Below are 9,386 nucleotides of genomic sequence, written 5' to 3'. Positions count from 1 at the left end.
AATATTTGCTGACAAAGGAATCTCCATGTTATTTTCATTGTATTGTTTCAGTCATTTAAACCTCAACAGGAAGAGTAGAGGCCTATCATCTGCCACTATATAAGAAAAATCTCAGAAGAAGCTTCTAAACATCTATCATGTTTAGTGTATTGTAACCTATTTTGATAGGATTCAATCTCACTTGACTATAAGCACCACTGAAGAAATAGTGGGCATTTTTCTTCATATACATCATGCTCAGTTTAAAATGTTGCATGCGATGTGATACAAAGGTTAAATGCAAGACATCAAAGAGTGCCAAAAGCAAATAACCCAGAGAGGGTACCATGACAAATTCCTCCACAGAATGGAATTAATTCCTCTTCAGGCCTTGAGATACCTCTTGTTCTTTATGCTACATGTGACAAACAGAGCCATAAAGTCAGGCATATGTAGGTTGACCCTTCTATGAAATATTACAAAAGCTTAAAATTTTATTTTCAAACATAAAAGTGCATATAAATCAGTGTTCTAAGATGTTCTTCCTACAAACACAGCAGATCATATTGTACTTTAATTTGGATACCAGTAACACAACAAATTAGTTACATACTGGCAAAACAGGCATTGTGGGGGTCATTCAAACACCAGCTGCCCCAGGGAGAACTAAGTCTACTGAGATTGTGAGTACTGTTTTATTACATCTTTTAGAGATGAGCACACATTTACATAGATAACTTGAGAAATATTAGTTTTTATAGTTGGAATCATACTAACGTATTCCCTTTAAAGAAACAGAGCCAGGAGGGGAGGTTATTAATTCATGGTTGTTGCTGGTAAATATCAAAGTGACTATGCTATGTCGAATAATATCCTCCAGAGATGCTCTCCCCCTAGTCTCGGAACTTGTAAATATGCTACTTTTGTGGCCAAGGACTTTGCAGATGTAATAAGGATCTAAGGGTAGCCCTTTTGCTGGCAGGTCAGGTCTGTTTACTTAAAGGAGTCAGGGACAGATGCTGAAGCTGAATACTGGCAAAGCTGTGCTCATAGACTTTCCAGTCATGGACCACAAGCATCAAAAATCACTAAGTGGGAAGGCCAGACAGGACAGTAGGTGCTGCAGTGAACATCAGCACAGAAACAAGCAAGAACAAAGCCTCCACAGGCCCAGCACAGGGCCATGGTCACTGTCACTATGTAAGCATGCCCAGGGCATAGCTGCCACCCATGGGCAAGAAGAGGGAAAAAAAAAATCCTCTTTTGACTGAATTTACATCTGAAGAATTTGTTGAGAAGAAATAGACAAAACTAGATTAAGTGTCCTGCTTTCAGAAGGAATGGAGGTCCCAATAAAGTTCAATCACAGGAAAAATAATGTTAATTTTCATAGCAGATGTGAAAAATACCACACATGGTATCATAGGCCTAACAGCCCTCACTTAAGAAAATGCTCACCACACACACTGGTAAGATGAGTTCCATGGGGGACAGGAACACTTTCCTGTCTTCCCTCTCTGGCTCTCTTTCATCTGGTCTCTTCAACTGTGAGCTATATTCCTGAAACAAGAACTAAAACAGATGCAGAATGAAGGCATCCTGGACATTCTAAATAAACCTCACTGCACCCCTGAACTAGACAGCCTCAAACACAGTAGCGTTTAACAGCTCAGAGGTCCTAGACAGCTAGCCTGACTTGCAAGTAGGAGAGGCTACAAGAGCATGCACCACTGAAGGCCTCAAACAGGGAATTTCTCAGGCCATCTTTGATGGATGTCTCCCTGATACTACGCAACAGGTTGAAAGAGAATGAGCTCCTAGCAAATGTAAGAGGAATGTTCTATTTAGCCTGAAACAGCAATGGGGAAATTGTCACCTCAAATGCAGGTGGGAAACACTGAATTCATTATAGATCTAAAAAAGTACTTTATCTTAGAAAAACAGCAAGTAGCACACAAAAATATATGTTAAAAGCCTGAATATAATAGAACAATGCTGCATCATTTTCTTGATCCCAATAGACCTCTCTCCTATTGAATTTTCAGTAAGTCCTATTTCTTCTCCTATCTAATTTTAATAGCAAGGAATTATCATAATCTTTGGCAGAATTAGTGTTATGAAAAATGCTTAACTATGCACAAGGTTCTTTAAGGATCTTTATAGGGTAAGTATCAAAGAGCTTCACAGAGTTGTCAAACAGAATAAGAGACTTACCAGGTCACCTAAATGTGTTAAACGATATCAAACCTTATGTGTTTAAAATTAATTGTGAAAAGGTAAATATTCAATCCATGATTTGCTTCCATGAGATTTTATACAAGGAGCCTAAAAAAAGTAGGCGATCTTTCTCACACTTTACGCCAAATATTCACAAATTATTCAGGTTCCCAGTTTCTACTTCACTATTACCATAAGCTAGTCTTTTATATTTTCTGGAACACATAAAGTTTTCAATCAAGTAACCACTATCACACAAGATCTGTGGGTACAATTAAACAAAATATTCTTATCCCCCTGCTCCTGTTCTCTCTATATAGATTCTGAAGAAACTCACTGAAAACAAGACAGGGTTTCACATCATGCAAATAATCGATAATTATTTCGAGAATTAACTAGAGTTGTGGTTGACTCCCCAGTACTCATTCCATCATAACCTTGTTGATCAGTCATAACATGATTGCAAATTGATCTTCATGGGAGGGGGCTCTGATTGCTATGGGAACATGATTATCTTGGTTCAAAATGGGCAAATAACATGTTTGACACATGAGAAGAGACATATTTTGCTGAAGTCTTGGGAAGTCCTCCTACACTGGAGAGCAATGTGAAATCAGTCTCTTTTTCAATGCGCAAGAAAAAAGTAGCACAAAGCTTATCATTTTACTACCATGGTAGCAATTAGTCCTAGGATCAGGTCAGAACATTGTGGATAGCCAAATAGCCTGAGATGAAAAAGTTTCCTGATAACATTATTGAACTGCTGAATGAATCAACTTTGACTTCTTCTTAGGTGAGAAAATAAACTTCTTTATCTGCATGTCAATTTAAGTATGTAAATAAAACACACATTAATGAGTATCATTTCTTCCTGCTATCTAAACCCAAATCCTTATTTCTAGCTACCAGAAGACATTTATATTTATATGTCAACCCTAAGGTTTGTTCTGTCTAAAACAGAACACATCTCCTCCCTCAACAAAAATCACTATCCACACTACCCAGTCTTCAGGTCTCAGTTATTCTTTCACTTTTCCATGGGTTTCCTCACATGGGTGAGTCCCAAACTCCCATTTATCTACTCCTTTTTGCAATCTCATCACTCTGGGTCAGACATTTTTTTTTCCCGTTTGTTCATTATTTATTGTGCATGCACCCGCGACAGCATTGTTCTAGGTGATACAACCCTAAGAGACAGAAAATCCCCTGCTCCTGTGTAGTTTGCACTGCTCTGGAAAACCCAAATGATTACTAAATGAATATAAAAATATATAATAGCTAAAAAGAAAAATTGACCCTAAAGGAATAAAGCAGTCTCAGTGACTGTAGCTCATCATCTGCAGAGTAAGCCAGACATATCCCTCAGTGGAAAGTGCTTCTGGAAATATTATCCCACAACATTTTTAATGAAGTATTTGTAGAACTTCAGGGCAATGTTTCTCAGAGTATTTTTTTTAACTAGCTCATGATAATTGTACATATTTATGGGTACAGTGTGATAACTTGATATATGTATACGATGTATAATGATCATCAGGGTTATTAGCATTCCCATCACCCTGAAACATTTATCATTTCCTTGTGTTTGGAACCATCGATCTCCTCTCCTAGTGCTACACACAACAGGTAATACACTGCTGTGCCTGTGCTGCTGTTGAACACTAGAACCGGGGTACTAGTTCTTTTGGTACTGGGTCAGGTAATCGCCATTTCCCAGACACATTATTTCACAGAGAGTATTTAGTTACCTGCTCATACCAGCACAAAACAGGCCAAACTATGGAAGGTTTTGGAGGCAACACAGAATAGGGGGAAACCACTGGGGATGTGGAAATCATCTCAGAAGTTGTGCTTTTTTATTCTTTCCACATGCTCCATTATGATGGTATCTGCCCTTAAAGATGTGTTCAAATGTCATCAGCTTGTGAAGTTACTTCTACTCCCTTAGTGTCAATGATTCCTGGACTCCTAAACATGGTATTTCTCTCATAGCTCAGGTCTTTTCTGCCATGTACTAGAATCTTTTGGATATGTGCCTCTCTCCTTCATGAGTGTAAGGTTTGCCTTGTATTCATCATAGAACGTACATGTTTTATAAAGAAGAATCTGGAAGTTGTTTTCTTGCCCCCATGAATACATGTTAAGCAAAAAATTAGCTTTTCTAATGCTATTTTTACTTGCATGAATTGGGACTTGCATTAGCATGCCTTTTAATTCCTCTTCCAGATTGCAAAGGATGTCAGTCCTAAATAAAACCTGTAAAATCCCAATCCTGACACACCCCATCAGACATGTTTCTCAACCCTAACAACTGGGATAATTACTATTCTGTCTATTCACTCAAATTCAGATAGTTTTATGTTTCTAGTTTTTGCTCTTTGATATAGAGGACCATTTCAAGCAAAATACTAAGATTAAATTCTTATACTGATTTTTCATGCTACTTTCCTTCCTGAATTTAGCACTGAAGAATGTTCATGTCTTAACATATATGAGGGTAAAATCATCTTCCACTTCCACCCTTCTCTATGATCATGCCAACCCACCGAACATTAAGGTTTGCTTTATCACAAGCACGAAAGACGAAAAATCATCTAACTTTTCTCAGTCACTTTTTGCCAGGTAGGGAGGAGTGAGAAATCCCATTCTCTTTGGGACAGATTGAATGTTAGAAGTTGCCACTCCCACATGGCCTGCCCTTTGTTTTTTAGCCTTGGCTCTTAGAGCTACTTGTCAAGCCAGTCTTCTCTACTCTGCATGCTTAGTTCACAAACATGAAGGACAAAGATCTTGTCTCTTTACAACTTGGTCATTAAGCTTGGAAGCTACCTAGGAAAAAGGAAGCTAGTATTATTTTATCCTTACCTCCATTGAAAGTTCCCAATTGGCTCAGCCCTCTGAAAGGGGCACAATTCTTTACTTACACACACACACACACACACACACGCACAGATGCACACAATTTTCAAGTGTGTGAACTGAAGAAATGAACAGCTAGGAAATGTATCTGTATTTAATATCTTTTCAAGTGATGGATATGAAAAGGGAAGTTTCAGGAATATTTATGGAATTTTAAAAAAGAGAACTTGCTTATGCCTTAAGAGGCATCCAAGACAGGGATTTCTGACTCAGTCTCTCCCTGTTCCTGACAAAGCATACATAAAGACTGAAAACAATGAAAATTCTGAGCACTAAGATTTAACACTGGCAATCCAATCATAGAATCTGGGGAGAAGCTCTATCAGTCACCACAAAACTGAATTGTGAACCATTATTTAAGGGCCAAAGCTTATTTGTAGCTTGAAATTTAGCAGCCTGACAATAGCCCACATCTTGGCAAGGAGATCAGAAATTTGAGGATCAGAACACATCAGAGCAGAAATGCCACACAGTTGGCTGGCTCTGAATCCTGAAGCACCCAGTGTAGCTCCAACCTCAATAGCTTCCTTTCCACAAAGTCACAGAGGAGGGAAAGGATCGCATGTGTGTTAAGATGAAATACAACACATTGGGAACTGCGATTCCAATTGCTAGTATGAAGGCGGGTACAGACAAAAAGTGAGCGAGAAATGGCTTTCCATGTTCTCTTTGAGGTTCAAATCACTGGGGAAAAAGGCAAAAATAGCAGGATCCTTGAGTTAAATGTTGCCAGATGCTAAAAACTGGGTTAGGTACTATATACACGAAGGGGCTCAATGGAATTTCTGAGAAGGGCAGTCCACCAACATCAATACTTGCAGGACCAGGGGGAAAGGCCCAACACAAACAGATTTCTGATTGTCAATTGTTCTTCTTCGTTTTACTGAGTTTCTGAGAAGCATTTGTTATAAGAGGACTATCTGTCCTTGAAATACAGTCTTGACTTGGCTTCCATGGCACCAGTGTCTTGGTTCTTATTTTGACAAGTCTGATTCATAATGGTGAAGAACCTACCTCAGGACTCAGTCCTTGAACATCCTCTCCACTCCAGTTACAGTTGGAATCTTGGTGATGTCCTCCTTTACTTACAGCTTAAATTTAATTTATTCACCACTGACTCTACATTTCTATCTCCAGTCTAGACTTCTCCCTTGAAGTCCACATTTCATCGCCAGCTGACTACTCAACAATGCCATATAGATATTTAGTAGACCTCGTCATGTTTAAGAACTAAACTTCTGCCTTGCTACTTAAAATGCATTCCACCCACAACCTCCTCCATTTCAGAAAATGACCACTTCATGTTTCTGGCTCCTTAAGTCAGCATTTGAGTAATCTTTGGCTCTTCTTTTTCTCTGACGCTATATCCAATCCATCATTAAATTCTGTCAGCTTAACCATCAAGATACGGATACTCTACACACACACCCCACATAATTTTCTACCTTATCTCCCCTGTTCTTGTATTCCAAGATTCTCTGAACTGTCCCCCTACTTTTACCTTTATTTACCCTTTTGCAAGCCATGATTCACACAGTAGTCTATAGTCCTTTTAATGCATAAATCAGTTCATGTCTCTCTTTCACTCAAACCCCTCCAATGTCTTCTGATACTATTCACAATAAAAGTCAAGGTCACATAATGGCTTGCTGTCTGTGCCTTCCCTCCCCACACCTCTAAGCCTCCTTACTAATTCCACTGCAACCACAAGGTTGTTTCATGAACATACCAATTAACCTCCTGTCTTAAGACTTTGGCACTTGCTGTTCCCCAGGTCTGGGATGCTTTTCTTTCAAGTATGTGCATGGTTTCCCCTCTCATTCCTTTGTCTCTATTGTCTAAGAGGCTGGCCCCTACCCATCCACATGATCCATGCCTGGATCCTTCTTACCCTGGCTATTTGTTCTCCATTATTCATTTCACTGCCCACATGCTCTATTTTCACGTATTGGTTTATCACCTCCCTCAAACAGAAATAGGAACCCAGTCAGAATTTAGTCACTGCTGTATCCACAGTACCTAAAGCAATGCTTGACACAAAATTTGAATAAAAATTTACTGAATGATTGAAACTTCCCTTGTTCTTCAGTGACATAATACCAACAGGCTTATGCCTTAATAATACAAAGATATTGAAGAACCATTATACTAAAAGAACATCTCAGAAAACCATACTTACCAATTTGTACTAACAAAACTTTAATCACCAAAGCAACATAGTGTGAGAAATGAGGAGAAAGTTCAAAACAACAGAAAGAAAAATCAACAGGATAAAAAGAAAACACAGAAGGCTTCAATAAAACAGGAGTAATGGTCAGAAAAAAATCTGTAGAATAACACTAAAATCATGATGCAAGAATTAAAGCATGTCCTGGGGGCAGTGAGAAGCAGAAAGGCAGAAACTGAAACAGTGGTTTATTCAGTTAGTGCATATTGAGGGCTAGTATTTCAGGTAGTGCACAAGGCAATTGAAATTCACCTTCATGAACACGTAGTCAGATGGACAAGCCCAAATTCTACTCGTGGGGGTCTGAGATGGTAGCACTTTACTAGAAACCACTTTGACAGTACAAGTCAGGGGAGCCTTAAAATGCATAATATCAAGACCGAAAATAATACAAAGAAACAGATATGATCAGGTCAATCCATAGGATTTGTATTAGAAATAGATTTACATATGTCCTATAATATATATACAAAATTTTTCAATGTTAGAAAGTAAAATGTACACAATAATGAAATTATCAACTACATATTAGTAGAGCGAAACAATGGAGCACTTTGCAACTTTTCAAAAAAGAAGAGAGGGCTGGGGATGTAGCTTGGTTGTAGAGTGCTTGCCTAACATGAGCAAGGCCCTGGGGTCAATCCCCGGCACCAAAAAGAACAACAACAACAAAAAAAATAGCAATTATTTTAAGAACATGAAAATTTCACAATCCAGTTTAACTAAGAAGGCATTATAAGTATCAATATGCAGACTGACTTTAAATACTGCTCTTTTCTTTGGAGTTTGGGACTAAGAGTATAAGTTCTTTTTACTGTGGGCCATTTGGCAAATTTTCTTTAATAAATATAACTACTTCAATAATCAGAAATAACAAATAAGTGTTCAATGAAGTAAAAACTAAAACTAAATTTTTAATTTTCTCCCACACTACCACTTCTTAACTACATATTTTAAGCCTATTCCAATACAGTTCTCATTTCCTAGAATTACCCACTCTACTTATGTTACTCTAAAGAATTCAAGCAAGTGGTTGATATTTTTGCTCAAAGCCTGCTTTGAGTTTTATATTCTTGCAGTTCAACTCCAAATTACCAAAACAGAGTATATTTTTTGCTCCGCAGATGTTCTAAATTCACTGGGGCAACAGAAATGAAGATTTTATTAAAATGAACCAATAATTCATCACTCACATTACCTCTTACCATAAAAAGTTTACTGCATTCAAAAACATAATTTTATCAAAAAATAAAGTTCCTCATTATGGTCAAGATATAAAGTATGCCCCAAAAGTTCATGTTTAAAACAATGTAAGAGCTGGGCGTAGTAGCGTGCACCCGTAATCCCAATGACTCGGAAGGCTGAGACAGGAGGATCTCAAGTTCAAAGCCAGCCTCAGCAAAAGTGAGGCCCTAAGCAACTCAGTGAGATCCTATCTCTAAAAAAATACAAGAAAATGGGTGGGATGTGGCTGAATGGCACAGTGCCCCTGAGTTCAATCCCCAGTAATATACATACATACATACATACATACATACATACATACAACAATGCAAGAATGTTCAGAGGGGAAATGATTACATTATGAGAGTTGCAACCTAATTGGTTTATTAATCCACTGATGGGGATTAGTTGAGTGGTAACTGTAGAGAGGAAGGGTGTGGCTGGAGGAGACAGGTCACTGGGGGGTGTACCTTTGGGGTTTATACTGGGTCCCTGGTGAACAGAGCTCTCTGCTTCCTGGTCGTTGTGTCCTGGGCTGTTTTCTTCCACCACATCCTTCTGAAATGATGTTCTGTCTCACTTCAGACCCAGAGCTACAGAGTTGGCTGACCACAGACCAAACTTCAGCAACTGTGAGCCAAAAGATACACTTCCTGCTCTACGTTGTTCTTGTCAGGTCTTTTTGTCACAGCGATGAAAAAGCTGACTAACACCTTCCTCATTAAAATGCTTCAGTAAAAACATCGAGACTATGGGTGATAGTTTCACAGGATTACACACATGTCAAAATTTGTCAAATTGTACACTTAAAATATGTGCA

The sequence above is a fragment of the Sciurus carolinensis genome, chromosome 5 (genome assembly GCF_902686445.1).
Source record: "Sciurus carolinensis chromosome 5, mSciCar1.2, whole genome shotgun sequence".
Taxonomy (NCBI): Eukaryota; Metazoa; Chordata; class Mammalia; order Rodentia; family Sciuridae; genus Sciurus; species Sciurus carolinensis.
Note: the sequence above shows the minus strand (reverse complement) of the source record.